At 41.7% G+C, this 21,123-nt stretch overlaps 1 protein-coding gene across 3 annotated transcripts in view; it reads right to left on the minus strand.

The window, feature by feature from the left end:
- Positions 1-9,069: 9,069 nt before the first annotated feature.
- Positions 9,070-21,123, minus strand: part of LOC120402172 (sine oculis binding protein homolog) — a 141,875-nt gene continuing 129,821 nt past the window's right edge. For all 3 annotated transcript variants that reach the window (XM_039532614.1, XM_039532613.1, XM_039532615.1), the window contains one exon: positions 9,070-9,205. The gene's annotated coding sequence lies outside the window, so the exon portion shown is untranslated. The remainder of the gene's footprint in view (positions 9,206-21,123) is intronic.

Consider the following 21,123-nt stretch of genomic DNA (forward strand, 5'->3'; position numbering starts at 1 on the left):
TATAAAATTAATTAATTCACTGTAATAGTGCTGATCACAATGAAGTGTTTTGCTATTAATGTGGATGTCATGTGTCTCTCCAGAGAGATGTCACTGTAATTCAGCAGAGTGAAAAAGGAAATGTATACAATAAATTCTGCTCTCTGCTACCCCAGTGTGAAGCCAGAGCAATTCCACTGACATCACTGTAATTACTCTGGATTGACATTGATGTAAGTGAAAGCAGAATTTTACCCTGACACCCTACATTTTCATGTTCCTGCCACCTTTTAAAAATTCACTAACACTGTCCCTGGTTTTCCTCTCTCTTACACCAATGTGAATCTGATGAAGTCAATGGATTTACATCGAGAGAGCAGAGTCTGGCCATTCATAAGCAAAATGTATGTAGTTCTTCCCATGTCAGTTCTGTTTCAGTGCAATATTTTGGCTAAGCATTTGTAGATGACAACTACCCCTTCCAGGATTCTGTATACACAATTAACATTTATATCCAGGACTACCAAGCAGTAGGTATACAGATACAAGTGACTCAGCATGACCCAGGAAAAGTAGTGTATTTTTGGCCCAATCGGGCCATCCTTTACAGGAAAAACTCTTATTTAAGTTAATGTAAGTATTGCCTGAGTAAAAGCTGCCTGGTCTGTTAAATGTTTTTCTCAGCTGCTCAGTTCAATTACATTACTTCAAGAAATCGAAATGTGTTATAGGGAAATCCTGTATTTTACACAGTGATTTAAATACATATACGAAAAGCCACTGCTGTTGTTCCTCACTGTCCTATAATTCCCCATGAGTGTAGATTGGAGGAGAACCAGCTGTCTTATCTTGATCATATTCCCAACCTTTTCAACAATAGCATTTTTGGCTGTCACTCAATGGATTAAATTATAGAAATCATTTCATGAAATCGTCCACAAGATTTGCTTTTCTGAAAAATGTTGTGTCATGCCGGATTATGGTGCCAATCCACCCAGGTTCTCAGTGATCACTTCCCCTGCTAATACTGCCCAGCGCTCATGAAACTGAATGGCATTTGAGCGCCTTAGGCTCCTATGAAGATCCCAGCCTGAGCATCTGTTAATCAGCACTGCTTGTGGAAAAATCCTATGGAGTTTAATAAGGATAAAACCAGGGAAGTTCTACAAGAATTACTCTGAAAGCTATAGAATTTAATGGAGAATGAAATCCTGTCTGTTGTTTCTTAGCCACCCTATAGAATTCGACAGCAGGGAGACAATTTTCTATTAAGTTCTATATGATGGCAAGGTTATCACTTTCTATTCAATTCTGTAGGACTTTGCTGTAAGGGATGACAAGTCTGAATGATAATATATGGCATCAGACATAAGGACAATTATCTAATTTATAGTCAGTACTGCAAAAGCCACCAGCAGTAGGATAAAATAGTTCTCCATATGGTACTCTGAAGCTTCCAAAATCTACAGTTAAAAAAAAACCAACAACTCTTGTAACAGAAATCTTTCTATTGTATAAAAAATAGGGGATGATAGCAATGAGGTTCTTAAGAACTTATTGGAGGGAACAACCCCTTTGATTGCTCTGTATAAATACATAGCATCGGTATACAGGATTACAAGTATTAGATGCATCTTTGTGCTAACAGAGCTCATGTTTTCAAGTACAAGAAAACTCTACAGTTACATTCTGTGGAGGCTTCAGGATAGAGTTTGCCAAATGGAAAAACATTTGGAGGTTTGGAAAAATCTTGCACATAAATTACCAAAGGCACGAAGCGCCTGAAAGATGGATGAAATCAGAAGCCAAGGAAAAGCAGCGTGCATGCCAAAGGGGAAAAAAAAAGATGCAATGATTTCTTTTAATGACTTTCCTGCAAAATGGAGAGCAAGCTTCCAGGGCATGTCATATTCTCATAAAAGCAGCTTGCTTGGTGATGAGAAATACCTTGTCAGTGGTGAGACCAAGCCCCCATTTTTCATCCTTTCTGCACGTAGCTCTGCATTGATTATGTTAAGTGCTACCCACTGGTTAAAAACACAGAAACCTCATTGTCTCTGACTGTGGCAAAGGCCAGCTACACACTTGTTAATTTCCTGATTTATGACACCATATAGAAGGAATTGAAAGTGGGCGTTTTTTTTAAACTATTAAAACAGCGGTAGATCAGGAAGTTTGTGATAAAGAAAAGCTAGGTTCTTGTCTGACATGTAATCTCTCTTTTGGCTTTAAGTAAAACTGCTCTTTCAAGGCTGTGCCATCAACAGGGTCTGGCTCAAATTTCACCACTAAATCTTAGTCAACAATCTCTAATCTGGACACTGGGCTCGGGATCCAGGCTCAGGTTGCAGTTGGAAGCAGACAACAGTGGCAAGGGGGTGGAGGGGCCAGGGGAGGACAAAGGCAACCTTTGTTGCACATCTGATTGTCCACGCAGGCCTGAGCTGAGGTCGTGTGTCATTTTTTTGTCATCAACAAGATAAAAGTTTGCACCACTCTGGCCTTGAAATTGCCTCCTTGATACTTATATTAAGTACAGAAAATATATATGTCCAAGAATCAGGGACACAAGTTTGTGGTGCAGCTCAGATTTGGAGTTCTTTTCATCTTTCTGACATGTGATACCTGCCATAAGCTGCCTGCAGTCAGGTTGCTATGCAGATATACAATTTCTGAAAAGTTACACCAGGAAAACTAAAACCTACTGCTGGATTAGCTTTTCACAAAGAAGCAGGATAAAATGTGTAGCCGATAAACTAAAAAGGTGAATTAAACTTTCATGAAAACAATCTCCCTAAAAAAGGATCAATAAGTATAAAAGTATCGTGTTGCACTCCTGGCCTTTGCTCTGATGGCTTAACCCAGCTACTGTATATAATAAAGGAGATACTTTGTGTTTCATGGCAGAAAGTGGGGGGATAGAGGGGAAAGAAAAGCCAACCAAATTTCAACTCTCTTTTTCATCATTGTTGCTGCCTCCTGATCATTTTATTTTGAAATATAAAGACTGGGATAAAAAAAAATATTGTCCAGGGCGTAGAGCCAAAAATATGCCAGCACTTTCCCTCCTCACCCCACCCCCAGCCTCCTTAGGCCAAAAGCCTTAACAAAAGCTGTTTTCTGTGTGGAAGATCTCCGGGTCCTCCTCTCTCTTTCCTAACCCCTAACACAGGAAATGATTTTATAATTCACATTGTTAAGAAAGTCAACTCCCCACCCCCATTCTCTGGAGGTCAACCTACAATCAGGCTGTGGCCCATCTCTTTTTCTCTGTGACCCTTTTGTGTCAAGCTCCTCTACCTGACCCTGCTTGTAAATCTCTCTTTGGACCTCTCCACCAGCAAGTCAACCGGCAGGATTTCCCTAGGGCTCTGAGGCACTTCTGTTTTGCTCCTGGTGACTGCTCCAGCCACTCCCCAAATGCTCTGGCATCCTGAATGACTGCTGAGTGGGTTCATTTTTTCTCCTGGTGGAACATTCCATCATAGCGGAGACAGTTGTTCATTCCTTAAAAAGCTACCTGTACACTAAAAAGAGCACTGCAGAGGGGGAGGAGAGGAGCACAAAATGATTTATAATCCATTAATACATACCACTGAGGTGTTTTTTCAAGGGCCCAGACTAATAATAACAATTAGTAGCTAATAATTCTTCACACTTCGCACTTACAGAGTACTATTAATTCTCAAGGGTGGGTGACATGGATAAGTCATTTATGCTACCTGAGCCTCACTTGCCATCTTAAAGCAGTTAAAATCTTGCAGTGTCTTGGATGATTATTGCACTTAATTTGTATAAGGTCACACTCCTGATTGCGAAGTCATTTTTCATTTGGTGTTCAGACTGAAGACAATGAAGTTCTGCCGGCGGAGACCAGGAAATTAAAGACTGGGAAATTGAGGAGCAAGGAAGTGATGTGACCTGCCCAAGGTCACCCAGCAAGTCAGTGACAGACCTGGTAATAAGCCCCAGTTCTCCTGATTCCTGATCCAGTGTTCTATTCAGTGGGCTGTACTGCCAAACTTTCAGGCCTGGCTACCACAGAGGGCCTGATACCCCACTCCATTTCTTCACTGAGTTATTCCCATGTAAAACTGGAGTAAGCACAGTGATGAATCAAGCCCAGAGACTGTCTATTGACTTTATTATCCACGCTAGATGCAAAATGCCTACAGGCTCAGGAGTGTGTCCTTATAACAATGACTACAGCAGGGGTCAGCAACCTCTGCCATGTGGCTCACCAGGGTAAGCACCCTGGCAGGCCAGGCCAGTTTGTTTACCTGCCGCGTCGGCAGGTTTGGCCGATCGCGTCTCCCACTGGCCGCGGTTCGCTGTTCCAGGCCAATGTGGGCTGCGGAAAGTGGCGCGGGCCGAGGGATGTGCTGGCCGCGGCTTCCCGCCACCCCCATTGGCCTGGGACAGTGAACCGCGGCCAGTGGGAGCCGTGATCAGCCGAACCTGCCGACGAGGCAGGTAAACAAACTGGTCCGGCCCTCCAGGGTGCTTACCCTGGCGAGCCACATGCCAGAGGTTGCTGACCCCTGGACTACAGCAATCATTCAAAGTTCTGCAGTATTTTTCTACTACTGTATCCTACAGCTCTTATGAGTGGCAATGTTTTAGCCTATGCCTATAGAATAATGGATATTATTATTTATTATTATTTACATTTGATTGTAGTGTGTCCTCTTCTTCCAAGTAAAAGTTCCAGAACTGCTCAGACTAACTTTGCATTTCTCTCACCTACGCCATGCACAAGCAGACACTGTTCTATCAATGAGGCACCAATGGCATGTCATATGTGTGTACTTGTTCTACCACACTTCAAAATGCTCTACCAAGGGACATCTTCCATCTGAACAGATGAGACAGACTTGCAAGGTTAGAATCTCTTCTGGCTTACATCAGTATAACTCAAATCTATTGACTTTGAGGGAGTTGCTCCTGCTTTGTACCCAGTGCAATTAAGATCAGACTCAAGACCTCAACAGATAGGGCTGTAAGCTCGGTGCAGTGTCCTTGGACCCACAGAATCCAGATGTACGGTCGGGTTTGATCAGGATGCGATGGGGCCTAAAATAAAGTCATCTTAGGGGCAAATGCCACTGTCAGTTACACTGTAAATCCAGAATCATTCCACTGAAACCAACATTTATCAGAGTAAATTAAAGCAGAATTTGGCCTTTCATCTGAACACAAATAAGAGTATCATAACTGTTATTAAAAAAAGCCTTGTGATTGTCTCACTACATATTCTGAGTCCATTTTTAAAAGCAAGGCATCAAAGTTTGGGCCACCACTTCCATATATGGGCACTCCAAATAGGCGAGTGTTAATTTGGATGTCCAAGTAAGGCCTTGGGAATGAGATATCCTATTTAGATCATTATGTTGGTAAATTTGGCCCACAGTGACTATTTGAACAAAGCAAATTTATTTCAAACATTTAGCAAGGGAAAAACTTGTGAAATACTTTCATGTGATAGGACATTTTACTTCACGAAAGTGGAGTAAATATTTTTACATTTTTTATTTCATTCTGAATCCCCCCCACAGTCAGTACAGAAAGTAATTAATTCAGGATGTTTACAGGGCTCTGTCCTGCTTTTTTTGTAGTCAAGAGAAAAATTCTCACTGCCTTCTATGAGAGCAGGAACAGGCCTTTATTCAATGAGAGCCTGTGCTGCTGTCTCACAAAAAAACTTGTTAACTTAAATAGCAGCATAAAGAAACGCAGGCCTGAGATACAGTTTGTTAGAGACCTATCTAAAGCTTCTTCTATTCACCCTGTGAAGATATTCTATGTATCTCAGAACTGTGCATATGGAAGAACTGGAATGACTTCTGTTACGGGTAGGAACCTACCTGTGCATCTCTCAGGGCATCCTGCCTTTCTTTCTTTGCCTTCTAGGTAGTAAACTCTCTCAGAAAAAAACTGGCTTGGTCATTATGGCTATATTGTGTGTAATAAATAATAATAATAGTGAGCAATCATAATGGTGTGCTACTTTGCTGAGATCCCATTAATCACAAAGGAACAAATGTATCCCTTGGTAATGCCACTCATTTTGTTGGGTTTGTACCAGGAATGAATTTGGGCTTAAAAAAAAAATGGTTTTCCTTTGCATGATGTATCATACCATTTGGGCTACAGTTAGTTGAAATTTCATGTGTATTCAGACACTTTGTCACTGGAGTACAGCTGTAGATGGCAAACAGTGACCAACCAGACTACCCAAACTCTGGACTAGAAATTGTGATGATTTGATAAATATTATCTAGGCAAATTTTCACAAATCCAAAGTTTTTGTGTAGCCCGCCTTCAAATTGTATTGCTTTCTGAACCTCTTGCTTACCTTATGATTTTTTGTACTTATTTTATTTCTGGAAAAAATAATTACAAAGAAAGAGAGAGAGATTGTAATCTTGAAAACAAAAGGGTTTTCAGAAAGGTCAACATGTGTGCTAACAATCCTGGACAACTGACAAAAGCAAAATCAATATACACAGCCATCCTGTCATCGCCAAGTTCAGATGATTAAATAATAAAAGATACAGGAAGTTGCTTACTAGGGAGGCAAGCTTTGGTGTACAGTTCCTTCAGAGTTGGAATGTGCAGTACCTTGCTTGTTGTGCTTACCATGAAGTGTAAATAAAATCATGCCTTCAGAAGCAACAGAGCTCACCAGACATTTCAAAGTCCTCTAACAGTGAGGAACCGACATTTGTGAATCCATAGGATAACACTTGAAAGGTGAACACCACTGTATGATATTATTCAGAGCCCAATACGTGGGAACATGTGTAGATATTACAGAGACTTAGGTGAGAGTTCAGTGTGTGAAGATACTTAGAATTGTGTCCTTACAGAAGATGGAAGAAATGAGTTGAAGCCTCAATCCTGCAGTGCAGTGCAATCAGGCTTCAACACTTGCACAGAGCTCCAATCAAGTCAATGAGGCTCTGCCCAGCGTAATGGTCCAACCATATGGAGCTCTTTGCAAGATCAGGGCCTAACTCAACACTTTGAAGTGCTTTTCCCTTCCATGATCACTATGGAAACTGAGAAATCATCAGAGAGAAAACAGAGTGAACATAGATTCAGCCTCTAAGAACCATCTGTCTGTCTGTCTGTCTCCAATGGTTGTTTCTTGGTTTATAAGCTTTGGGGTCAGGGACTGACTTTTTGTTTTGTATTTGTACAGTGCCTAGCACAGTGAGTTACTGGCTCGTGACTAGGGCTCCTCAGCAGTACCTCAATACAAGTAATAATAAAAATAACACTTGTCAGGGTGTTTTTGTTTTTTCGATTTCAGATTGAATTTTGCTTGATCTGTGATCAGTCAGGGAGAGAAAAGAACAACTTTATGTGCACAGGAAAAAAAATAATAAAACAACAGCACATTTAAGTGCATTTTTTTTCTTGGAGATTTATTTTCTTTCAATAAATCTGACACCAGTCAGGGAGAGAGAGAAGTGTTGTGAGCCCAGAGAGAAAGTGAGCACATTGAAAGTGCTTCGTGTTCTTGTTTTCTTGGAGATGTTTCTCTGGTAGCTCTTAGTAACTTCCCCTAGGCTCAGGAGCTCTTTTTTTATTTTTTTTTTTTAAATATTTTTTAAAAAGCTCGCTCGCTCGCTCGCCTGGTGTGTTTTCCAAGCGTTCACAGCTCTAATAAATAAGGAGCACCTGTAAAACAGTAGCTTGACTTGTTAAGTGACTTTGTACAAAGGAAAATATAGAAATACAGTATATACATAGTGCTCATAGTGCACCATCACTACAAGGCTCTGGTGTGATTGGCTTTGATACCCTGCTCCCAACTTCACTGAGACTAATAGGGACACTTCTTTTGCAAACTGCTTCTTGGTTCCTAACAGCAGCCTTATAGAAGAGGTGTACTCTGAACACTTGAGAGTGAACAATTGCTTTATTCAAGTTAGTAAACAGTTACACTGAATCACAAGGTGATTTGAATTTTTTTTTCTTTTTTGTATTTGTCAGAATGGGATACTCCACAACTGTCTTACCAATTCAGTGCCAGTATACATGCTCTAGTGTACTTTTGGACTCTTGGCTACAACTGTACAAGTGCACACAAGTAAATTCTACCCTGTTATCCTCCACCCACTGATTGAGGATCGAATTGCACATTTCTCTTAACCATGACAGGAGAAAGCAAACAGTGAAACAGAATCATGGGGGATCTTTCTCAATTTACCCCTTGTTTTCATTGGTTTGTCCATACCATTCTAATTATCATGAAAGGGCTATGCATATGGAGAGATTGTCTCACTGGCTTCCTGGATCACTGAAAACCATCAGGGTTGAAATTTCATCCAAGTCTTCCGTGACGCCCAGCAAATATTCCCCTCAGATTATTTTACACCTTGAGGGAATTTTGGTCTTTAGTTCAACACTCTTGCTCTGTTCCCAAATGGGGCGCTATTTAGGGGAATTTAAAGAGAAAGCTGAGAAGAATAAACATTTACTGAGTTCTCTTGGCATTCAGGCTCTGAAAAACCACAGTATAAACTATTCATGCTGCTTCTTACATCTGTCAAATCAAAAATTAAAAGCCATAAAAGTGTAACACTGAAAATATGGCATTAAAAAGGATAAAGGTGGCCTTTGTAAAAATAACAAGGAAAGTATATTAGCCAATAAAATATTCTAACTCTTCCTTTAAAAGTGCATCATGGGTAGGACAGAGATGACTCTGAAGCGTTGCTACTCCAGTAAAACCCCTTTCCCCCATCAAAACGTGACTAGGTCCAAAACCATACAATGCAAATCACGATTCTTGGTGTAGCAGCAAAACCACAGCAGTTTTTGAAAAAAAAAATCCATATCATTGTCCAGTCTCAAATATCTGAACCTTGAAATCAGAGAAGGAAAAGTACCTACATTGGTCCGGGTGGTTTTTGAAATAAGAGGGAAAAATTCCCCAGCAAGAAACCAAGAGGAAAAAATGTTCCTCCAAGGAGAAGAGGAGGTGGTAGTGGGAATGCGGAGCACATTGCGTAGGTCCATGATAGGCTGTCTTCTGGGCCAAAGGCACCCGTGGGACTGAGGCTTCCTCTGAGAGACTTAATGACAGGAAGCTGCTTTATTTGTTTGACTTTTAGCCAGATGGGGTGGTGAGCAGCCCAGCTGGCATCATTCGGTGAAGTGACATGGTTTGCTCTGATCCCTTTCTCCATGCAAGGTACCCTGTCAGTGAGCATTCCTGTAAAACAGACAAGAGGAGCTGGTCAGAAAGAGTTGGGGATGATTCATTGCAGGGAATGTATGCACAAGCATGAGCTTGGGAACGCAGCTGAAAACTGTCCTATGTAAGGACACCAGTTTCACTGCTTCATCCTCAGGTATGTCTGCCTGATACTACCAGGACTGTGAGTATATGGTGAAGTCAGCAAAGCCTCCTTTGCAGTAAGATTCGTGGAAGCATATTAGAACATGGAGTAATTCTCCTTAAAACAAGCTAGGGAGAGATACAATCATCATTAATACTTTTTGCCTCCCTCCTTTTAGTCTAGCAGATCAAAGGTGAGTAATAATCTCTTGCAGTTATCCAATGCTCTTCACCTATGGATCTCAAAGTACTTTACAAAAGTATATGTATCATTATCTCCTTTAAACAGATAGAAGGACTGAGCCATGGAGGATATTTGATTTGCCCAAGATCCCACAGTGCCAGGAATAATGGTAGCATTGGGAAGACGGCACATAGCTACTAACTCTCACTTGCTTGTTTTAACTATCAGTAGAACCTCAGAGTTATGAACACTAGAGTTACGAACTGACCAGTCACCCACACACCTCATTTGGAACCAGACGTACGCAATCAGGCAGCAGCAGACAAAAAAGCAAATACAGCACAGCACTGTGTTAAATGAAAACAAAAAAAAAATAAAGGGAAAGTTTAAAAAAACTTGACAAGATAAGGAAACTGTTTCTGTGCTTATTTCATTTAAATTAAGATGGTCAAGAGCAGCATTTGTCTTCTGCAGAGTAAAGTTTCAAAGCTATATTAAGTTAATGTTCAGCTATAAACTTTTGAAGGAACCACCATAACGTTCTGTTCAGAGCTCTGAACAAGCTCCACTCCTGTAACTCTGAGGTTAGACTGTATTACTGGTTGTCTCCCAGTAACTAGTCCTCCTCCCCGTTTTTAAGCTATCACAATTTAAAAAAATTGGAGAACTGGACCCAGCAGTGATAGGTGAACAACTCACCCTGGACACCAGTGTTAGAGTTTGGTTGTTTAGTCATGTAATTAGGCTTCCTGTGCACTTGTACTCTAAGCACATTAGAGGTTGTTAAAACACACGCCGTAATACTGAATATTAGAGCAAGTTTAACAAATCTACACCATGCCCAGAAAGCCTTCTCATCACAGCCCTGCCTCCCTCATAACCTGCATGACAGACTTCTCGATGACCCCCCTCTCCCTCCTCACTCAGTCTTCCCAGAGGAGTCTCTGGCCATGTGTCCTAAAGATCAGCAACTCCAGGCTCTGGTGAACAGGCAGAAGAGAGGGCCAGAGCCCAGGCTCCTCACCTAGAATGCCCTTCTGCCAACCTCTTCAGTTATGCTATTATATAAACAGGGCTGACTCAAGCAAATGCATGGCCCCTTGCAAAGCCATGTGATTGCTCCCAGCTGAAAGCCCCAAGATGCAGTGTGACACTTTCTCTCCCCCACCTAACCCCACCCCATGCAAATCCCATGCCATCTGAGGAGGAAATGGGTTCATTTCCATGAGAGTAGCATGGAGACATGAAATAGGGGAGCAGGCAGTATATGCAGAAGTGCAGAACTAGTGTTTATGGAGGGAATTAGGGGAACAGTGGGTCAAGATTACATATCAAATGGAAGGGCAGGGAGCAGTTATGTATCCCAGCGTTGCACAGGGAGATACCTCCCATTTTCCAAGGGGCTTCCGTTATCATCACAGAGATCTCTAGCTGCTGCTCATTCTCCCAACCATGTGGCATTTAAACAAGCATATTAAGCCTCACCCTCGCTGCAGTGCCCCCATGACCTGTGCAGCTCTGCTGGCACCATTCGCTGTGCCAGCCCTGAATATACTTTATGGTTCTTCCACGCTTTGCCATGAGGACAACAGAAGCTCTGCATGGGACATGAGTACAGAGACATAGGGTATCAGAGAAATTCACACTGCAGGTAAGGGAACAACAATGCAGACTGAGGAGGAAAATGTTGCCCAGTGCACAAACGGAGACTGATAATATGCTTCAGGATTTCCCTCTAAGGTTTTAGAGAATAATGGAGTCCAAGCCATAAGATGGTCTCAGTGTGCACCCAAAGCACAGGGACTGTTTTACAGAATTAAGAAAATACACATTAGCTTATTTACTTTTATAGTCTTTGAGATGAAGTTACAGGTAGGGAATAGGCATGCAGGAGAGGTAGAAGATAAAACTCCTTGCATAATACTGTAACTCACACTAGCAGAGTGAGGAGTTTGTCCCTTCTAGGGGCCAGTCCACATAAGAGGTTTATGGATTAACTACAGCCTCTAATTAATGAAGCTACAGCCCTTTACCTTAAGCAGTAGAGGCTCATGCTTTGAGCACTGAAGGTCCTCCTGGGTTCATACCCTGCTGTCAGCCTAAGCAGAGTCAGTTACAATAGTGTTTGTGATCATCTTAGACACCTGAGCTGTGAGTGCTGTGGTATAAAACACTACACACCTATATATATAGCGAGAGGGTATAAGACACTAAAGGAAAACAATTTTTGCCATTCTTACTTTTTTCAGTCTTCAACTCCAACCGCAGCATCAGATTGTTCAGAAACAATATGGTGACTGAGAATTAGGTTTAGTCCCGGGTGATCATTGATGTGGGCTGGCGGAGCTTTCCATCTTTTAACACAGTACTTAATTCAACCAGGCAATGAACATGAAAGCTGTTGATGCGCCAGAAGACGCCTGGTTCATAAATGGCCTCAGAGCGAAGGCAAGCCCATAATTTTCTCAAGGAGGCTCTGCTGAGGTCATAAACCACAAGAGTGCAGCTGAAGCAGGCATGGGAGCATGTTCAGCCCTGTAAACACGCTGGGGTCATCTGTTATTTGTAATAGCTCAGTGCTTTTTAGCAACTCTTCAAGTAGTTCAAGCTTTACCATTAAAACCTTCCCCTTTGAACAGTGAGTGATTTATCTTTCCTCTCCATGAAATTACAGAAAAGGCACCACATCACTACAGCCGGGGGAAGCATTTCTGCACACAGAGCTCTGACATTTTATTTCAGAGGGGACCCAAATTCAGGGAGAAAGTCAGCTGGGCTCAAATTCAGAGTTCCTTACACAGTTCTTACCACAACAAACTCTCATTAACGTCAAAGGGATTTTTTTTTCATTCACATCCTGCAAGCTCTGGGTCTTTTGTTAACAATGGGTCAGATATGCAGACCCTGGCTTCCCACTCTTGGCAGTTGGAGCTGTCCAAACAGGCATGCCTGAGACTTACTCTGTGTGGCCGAGCAAGGGCTAGAGACAGTATTGTCCTAAGGGAACTGTGTTATTGAATTGTCATAAAGATACATTGGAGTTCGCATGTAGATAATGCAATGGTCGCTGTCAACTAGGGTGACCAGATGTCCCGATTTTATAGGGACAATCCTGATTTGGGGGGCTTTTTGTTATATAGGCACCTATTACCCCCACCCCCATCCCAATTTTTCATACTTGTTATCTGGTCACCCTACTGTCAACTTTATATTTAGAGAAGAACTTTCTGGGAGAAACTGGGAAAGAGCTGTTAGCTATTGCTTCTCTGTGTAAGATCTGTGCCTATTTCTAGAAAAGCCTTCAGTGAAATTGCACCAGGTTAAACTAGGTCTAACTCTGGATCCTCTTCTCTAACCTAATTTAGTCTATTCATCTAGACGAGGGTATACTATTAAATTAGCCACTGGAATTGATAAATACCGACCATCTGACAAGGCTATTAGCCTGATCCTTGTCAGGTGATTAGAGCCAGGAAATACAGCTGAGACTTTTACTAGTACTCGTGTATGTCACAAGTCAACTAAATCACTGGCAAAAATGGAGCAAATAACACCCACAGAGTCCCTCGGGCTGGACAGGAACTTGGGAGTTAACAGGAGGTGGTGGTTGCAGTGCTTCCAAATTTACCAGAGAGCAAGTCCTATGGAAGAGCAATGGGAGAGAAATCCCACCCACAGGTAGCAGCCGAGCAGGCAGGTCCACTCTTAACAGCACTCAACAATGGTGCTGTTAAGAGACCATTGGCCACTCTTAACAGCACTCCTGGGCTTCACACCTTTCATAAAGGAACGACAATCCAAGTATAAGGAGGAAAAATTCCTACCAAACAAAAGAGGGAAAGGAAGAGCAGATAAAACCAGGGGCACACAGGTAAAGGAGAGGGAAGAAAAAAATAGAATCTTTTGCCAAAAAAGTCACACATGTTGCTCTGTGAAAAGAAAAGAGGCTGGGGGCAAGTGCAGGATGAACAACAGCATCTTGCTCTGAGCCCCTCACCCCACCCAAATAGTTGAGATGGAGGCTCCTCTCTTTTCTACACTGAGTCAGGTCACGTGCTGAATAGCACTTCAAAGCTGAACAACGATATGCTGCCATGGGAATTTTGTGGGTTATCTTTGGCACCTCTGAAAAGCAAGCTGAACATCCAAAAATGGAGGTACTCAAAATCTGTGGCAAATTTTGAAAATTTCTCTGCCTAGCAATAGCACTTGTTACCCTTTTTTATTGCTTTGGTTTTTGCTCTGATCCGGCTCTAAGGAGCAGCTGTGACTACTGCAGCACAAAGACAGATAGGACCACACCGTACGGATGTTATAGACATGGCTCCCAGCTCCAGGTGAGGTAAGGGAACATAAGGGAGAGGATAAATGGAATCTCTTCTCCCCCTTATATCCTAAACGCACGTGGCCCCAAGCACAATGGGACCTTCATAAATATTGAGCCCTGAATGCATATGTAGCTTTCCTTTAAAGCCAATGAGAACAGATTCATGTGTGTGCATTAGTGAGCAGAAATTGGCCCTGTGTTAGGTTCCATGAAGTGGGGATTGGGTATGGTGTGACTGTCACCCTATAACATGTAAAGGGTCAGCTTTAGGTTATTATTTTTTAATTTGTTCCACATCCATGGGGCAGGGCATTTCTGCTCCCTATTTAGGACTGCATTTTGTTTTCCAGAACTGCTGTGATTTGGATCCATTGGGCAGTCTGTGCCCTAGCAGGGAGCAATTATTTTTTAAACTTTAAACATTTTTAACATCAGCGATCAGCTTCTTGCCTGATCTTGCTGAAGTGCATTTCTTTTCACTTTTGCGCTCCCTCATGGTTTTGTGTTATTAAGATCAGGAGGGCAGACACACAGATTTCAACCACGATTCATAGATTGCAAGGGCATTTGCAATTATTGTGATCATCTAGTCTAAACTCCTGCATAACACAGGCCTTCGAACTTCCCCAAAATAACTGCTAAAGCAGATCTTTTAGAAAAACACCCAATCCTGATTTTAAAATCGTCAGTGATGGAGAATCCACCAAGATATTTGATAAATTGTTCCAATGGTTAATTACTCTGACCGTTAAAGAATTATGGTCTTACTTCCTGTCTGAATTTGTCTAGTTCCAACTTCCAGACTGTAATCAAGTTACCTCTTAGCCCTCTCTTCGTTAAGCTAACTAGATTGAGCTCTTTGAGTCTATCGCCATAAGGCAGGTTTTCTAATCCTTTAATCACTCTTGTGGCTCTTCTCTAAACCCTCTCCAATTTATCAACATCCTTCTTGAATTTTGGTCACCAGAACTGAACTCAGTAATCCAGCAGCGGTTGCACCAGTGCCAAATACAGAGGTAGAATGACTTCTCTACCCTACTCAAGATTCCCGTTTATGCATTCAAGGACTACATTCATCTTGTTGACCACAGTGTCACACTGAGAGCTCATGTTCAGCTGCGTATCCACTAAGACCCCCAGATCTTTTTCACAGTCACTGCTTCCCATGATGGAGTCCCCCATTGCGTAAGTATGGCCTACATTCTTTGTTGCTAGATTTATACATTTACATTTAGCCATATTAAAATGCATATTGCTTGCTTGCTCCCAGCTTACCAAACCATCCAGATCACTCTTTATCAGTGATCTGTTCTCTAAATTATTTCCCATTCCTCCAATTTTTGTGTCACCTGCAAACTTTATTAGTGATGATTTTATTTTTTCTTCAAGGTCATTAATAAAAATGTTAAATGTCATAAGGCCAAGAACTGATCCCCACGGGACCTCACTGGAAACATACTTGTTCAATGATGATTCCCAGTTTACAATTTTATGTTGAGACCTATCATTTAGCCAGCTTTCAATCCAGTTACTGTGTGCCATGTTTGTTTATATCTTTCTAGTTTTTTAAATCAAAATGGCGTGCAGTACCAAGTTAAATGCCCTACAGACGTCTATTATACAACTCTATTAACCAAATTTGTAATCTCATCAAAAAAAGATATCGAGTTAGTTTGACAGGATCTATTTTCCGTAAACCCACGTTGATTGGCATTCATTATATTACCCTCCTTTAATTCTTTATTAATCAAGTCCCATATCAGCCGCTCCGTTACATTTCCTGGGATCAATGTCAGCCTCACAGGCCTGTAATTATCTAGGTCATCGTGTTTACCCTTTTTAAACATTGGCACAACATTAACTTCCAGTCTTCTGGAACTTCCCCAGAGTTCCAAGATTTACTGAAAATTAACATTAATGGTCCAGTGAACTCATCAGCCAGCTTTTTTTCACATTCTGGATGCAAGTTATCTAGACCTGCTGATTTAAAAATGTCTAATTTTAGTAGCTTCTGTTTAATATCCTTCTGAGATACTAGCAGAATGGAAAGAGTGTTATATGATATGAGTACATCATCAATTTTTCCCCAAATACAGAACAAAAATATTTATTGAACTCTTCTGCCTTTTCTGCATTATTATTGATAATTCTATCATTTTCCCATGGACCAATATTATTGTGAGGATTCTTTTTTTTCCCTAATATACTTAAAAAACTCCTTAATGTTGTTAACTCTGCTGGCCATAGATTTCTTCTTGTGTCCCTTTGCTTCCCTTATTCAATTTTCTACAATTCCTAACTTCTGATTTATATTTATATTCATTACTACCTACTTCTATCAATGCTGATGAACTATGGCTAGTTCAAGAATTGTTGTTGCTTATGTCCCTCCCTCACAGTTGTTAATAATTGGAGATATACCAATCTCCTAGAACTGGAAGGGACCTTGAAAGGTCATTGAGTCCAGCCCCCTGCCTTCACTAGCAGGACCAATTTTTTGCCCCAGATCCCTAAGTGGCCCCCTCAAGGATTGAACTCACAACCCTGGGTTTAACAGGCCAATGTGCAAACCACTGAGCTATCCCTCCCCCCCTCTTGTTCATTCCTTGGTGCACTACTAGGGTAAAATTCATCCCATTCCCATGTCTCACTTAAATCCTTAAAACAGAGTTTCACAGTGTGTAGGGCCTGCATAAGTTTTTTATGCTGAGGCAAATCGACTCCACATAACAATTTGTGTTCCTACCCTCTCACATTAATAACCCTGTCTCCTACAAACAAGCAAAATCTTTTCCCCTTATCCAATTCTCATTTAATACAATTTTTGTGTAATTTCACACACATTTTAAAGTCTTTCAGATTTTAACACTCTACAGATCATGATCAAAAGAATAATGAAGCTTCACAACATTTTCAGTTTTACTTTTAAAAAATCAGCATTTGTGGCCTCCCCACTCCCCATGGCACCATCTCCCACTGATATCACTGAAAAGGGAGCCCACTGGTTTATACTCTGGTAACACTGAGGGACACATAAGCCAGTATGCATAAATGCTAGGCCATGGCATGAGCAGAGGAACTCTGCGCTTCTAATCGCCGCTCTAAGACTGACTCATTCTGGGGCTTACAGCAAATCACTTCACCTGTCTGGGCCAGGCTCTGTTCTCGTTTACACTGAGGTTGTTTGATGTCACAGCACTAAAGCAAAGCTGCCAAGAGTCACGCTTCTATCGCAACCCTGCCACATTTGGCAGCAATGTGGAGCATTCCCCCAGCTCTGCTGAAACCTTATGGGTTGAGCAGGACTGGCCTGTTATTGCCAGTTTTGGCCTCCAGGAGCTGCTGTGGCGCCAGGGCTGAGCACTGACTCTCTGCCTCTGCTTAGGCTGCTTTCCTTGCTGGAGCCAAGTGGAAAAGGAGCAAGGAGGAGCAGCTGGCAGTAGCAGTGAAAAGACGCAGCAGCAGGCAGAAGGTGAGGAGGAGGGGCTAGGGAGTGCCCCGGCTGCCCCACAGCCATCCCCACTAAGCTCCCTGCCCAGGCACCCGCTAGCACACACCCATACGCCCACGCTAGCTACATCTGGAAGTTTTGTGCACATAGCACCCTGCCCTGTGCTCAGGGATGGGTGTGTTGACTGTAAATTGAAGTTTAGGGTCACATGTAAATTATTTGCAAATATGTTAACTGCCTCTAGCTCATTTACATAAAATATTATAAATGGACTGGCACAGAAGCTGGTAGCTGGGAGTGAAGTCAGTCAAGTCACAACAATGTAAATGAGATCAGAATCTGCCCCTCTGCTTCAGATACCCTGTCTGTAAAATGGGGGCAACAATCCTGAGCTTTCTAGCTGGGCTGTTGTGAGGGCTCCTTAGTTAATGCTTGAAAAGTCCTACGGAAGTGTTCCAGGTTTACTGCTTCCGTACAAACGTTACCATTTCTGACTCCATTTACACAAATTATATGATCTTGGGTTATACTAAAAGAGACATTTTAAAACACTAACATTTTGGATTTCTTAATATTAACTACGCAAATCAAAATACAGCAGCCACAACAAAGACTTGTAGGTCCTAATCCTGCAAACTCTTGCCACCCTGAAGCCAATGGGACTACCTGTCTGTGTAAGGCCTACTCCCACAGGCATGTGTTTGAGGAATCATTGTAGTCAAGACCCTAAGGCTGCAACCAGGGGGCCTGATTCTGATCTCTCTCTGGTTTTACACTGACTTTAGTAGAGGTTTTTCCTGATTTATACCAATGTAAGGGCCTGGTCCATCTCCCACTAGTGTCGGTAAAGCTCTGATTCATTTCAGTCATGCAGGATCAAATCCTGAGAACAGAATTAGACTCATTGAATTTAATGGGTGCAGGATAGGGTCTCAAAAAGTGGCCAAAAAGTCTTGCAGATTATGTTAGAGGACGGGATAACAATCAAGAATGTATGGAGCAAATAACTTATAGCTGGAACATTTCACAGGTGCCGTGCCAGCGGCTTTAGAGTGTCCCTTGTGATTACTGGTAATAGTTTAAACTAGCAGTAATTGTTGCAGAGTTTGCCATTGTTTAAATTTTTCTACAAATATAGAGACAATATTTTTATTGCTGGTTCAGCAGTAATTGGTAAACTACTGCCGTATCATGCGAAATTTGCATCTTAATTGAACTCAGAAAGTTGGGGACAGCATTCAAGTCTGTAGTGACCTCATCATGTATCTGTTTTTTCTGTATCAGTATTCGGACATCACTAGATTACCGAATTCCTGTGGGAAAGGGGGTTTTGGATAAAGTACTTAAAAAGTGGATCATAAAAGAGTATAAATATTTGAAGCATGAGCATGCAACAAATCATAATAATATAAAGATTTACAGTTAGCCACAAGGGCTCCAAATAAATAGCTGAAAATTGCTTTAAACATAGGTTTAAAATATCAATAGGTTGTTGATGGGCTGCAGAACTTTGCAAAGAAATCTGAACCAGATAGTTGTTTCCTTCTACACCACCCAATTTCCACAACTTTAAAAAAAATGTGCTTCCATAGAGGATGATTGTATTACACAGTTTGAATGTCCAAAACAAGGACTGGAAGATGAAATGCAGCGGGGGTGGGGGTGTTCTTCCAACAAATGCAGTTCAGCCACTTTGCGTCTAGATAATTTGTTATTGTAGGTTGGCTCAAATTTAAGACAGTAACATTTTAGAAACACTTGGAAAACTAAGCCAGCTGCAGGAAGGATATTATTACAAATTGAGACACATGTTGTACAGGAATACCATTCTTTTCAAATACCAAAAATATGTCTGGGGAAGCAAATCCATGCAAATGAGACCGAGATGGGGCCTACTCTTGTAAACTGCTGTGCACCCTCAACTCTCCCAGGAGGCAGTGGGAGTTGAGAGTGCTCAGCCTCTCGCAGGATGGGGTCCATAGATTTAATACACTTTTTTTTGGAAGCAAATGTTTTATATTTGCTGGCTCTGTACCAATTCCATGTTTACTTGATTTGTTCCTTTCATGGGATCAGCAAATACACTCCCAACCCCAAGCCCTTTTCACGTGGGCATAGTTCATTATCAAAAGAACACAAATGACCTGATGTACAATGAGGAGCACAACTGAGTAGCAAGGCTTCAATCCGGTAAAGCAGTTAAGAATGTGTTTAACTTTAATGCTTTGCTGGATGGGGCCTAACGATAGACAAGGAGAGTCACCTGGCAGTTTAGATGTAAATAGGACTCTGTCACAATTAGTTCAACACTTTCCAGGTCAGGAATCTGGGAAGACATTATTGCTACTTCACATGAATCTCCTACCTGCTTTTTATGTGCATTTGCATTTTAAAATGGATTTTCCTAAATCCTAGTGCTCCCTATTTAATTATGTCCATCTCTTGCCTAACTATTTCTTCTGGTTTTCAACCCAAGTTCAGGATTTTTGGGAGGCTAATGTGAGCTCTTAGGGCCAGCTCTAGGATCAGAACTTCTGCATGGACATTTTCAATAGTTGTTTTAGTCTCCCTCTGCATATGAAGGCAATAATAACTTCATAATTTCTGATGATGTTTCTGCAAGAGCCTTCAGTTGTTGTGGTAAAAGATCCATAAATGTATTGCAGAAAAGCTGCCTGTTCTGATTTCTGCATTTGAGCATGAGCTGTGATTTTTTCCAGACTTTCCCTGTGATACAGAAACCTTGTGTTCAAATAGTACAAGAGTAAATGACAAAATGAAGAGCTTGATTCTCCTTTCATAACCATTTTACACCAACTCCACTGAATGGAATTGATGTAATTGATGTAAACAGGATAATCAGGTCCTAAATGTGTCAAAATGTTTATTTCTTTGGGGCCTGATAGCAGAATCATTTATGCAAGTAACCCCATTGCTTACAATCCATCTGGATGAGGCCTACTCACATGAGCAAGGGTTTGCAGGATCAAGTCATTGGTTTTCTCTTTCCTAAAAAAAGTATGGCTTTTCTTTTCTTTCCATGGGACGCCCACGTTTCACATGTGATGCATAGGGGATCATATCAGCTTAGTGCGTGCTTTGGATGTGGTGTTTGTTTTGTTTTTTTAAAATAAGCTCCTTCTCACAAAAGTCACAGAGGACAATTACATCTGTAGCGGCCAAAGTAGTCTTTGGGGTATCCCCATTGAAGTCAGTGGTCCCAGTCATGAAATATTTGAAGATCACAAGTGGCCTTAAATCTCAATGGCCCAGAACCGCTGCCTGCATTAATTGTTCTAGCTCAGTAGGAGCGATGACAGTTTACACCAGCTGAGGAGCTGTAATTTGTATGAAAGGAGGTGCAGGTGCTCGGCACCTTTGGAAATCAGGTCATTTTTACGTAGGTAGCTAAATATGGATTCAAGAGCATAGTTTTATGTTTGAAAATTGTGGCCTATGGCAGTCGATTCTGTGGAAGAGTAAAAGGATCAGATCCTCAGCTGGTATAAATCAGCACAGGTCCTTTGACTTTAATAGATCTGTGCTGATCTACAATAACAGAGGGTACGTCCAGACTACCCGCTGTATCGGCGGGTAGCGATCGATTTTTCGGGGATCGATATATCGCGTCTCATCTAGACGCGATATATCGATCCCCGAATGCACTCCCCATCGACTATGGAACTCCACTGGAGTGAGTGGCGGTAGTGGAGTTGACAGGGGAGCCGCGGACATTGATCCCGCGCCGTGAGGTCGGGAGGTAAGTCAGAATAAGATACTTCGACTTCAGCTATGGTATTCCCGTAGCTGAAGTTGCGTATCTTACATCG

This window comes from Mauremys reevesii, linkage group 3 (genome assembly GCF_016161935.1).
Source record: "Mauremys reevesii isolate NIE-2019 linkage group 3, ASM1616193v1, whole genome shotgun sequence".
Taxonomy (NCBI): domain Eukaryota; kingdom Metazoa; phylum Chordata; order Testudines; family Geoemydidae; genus Mauremys; species Mauremys reevesii.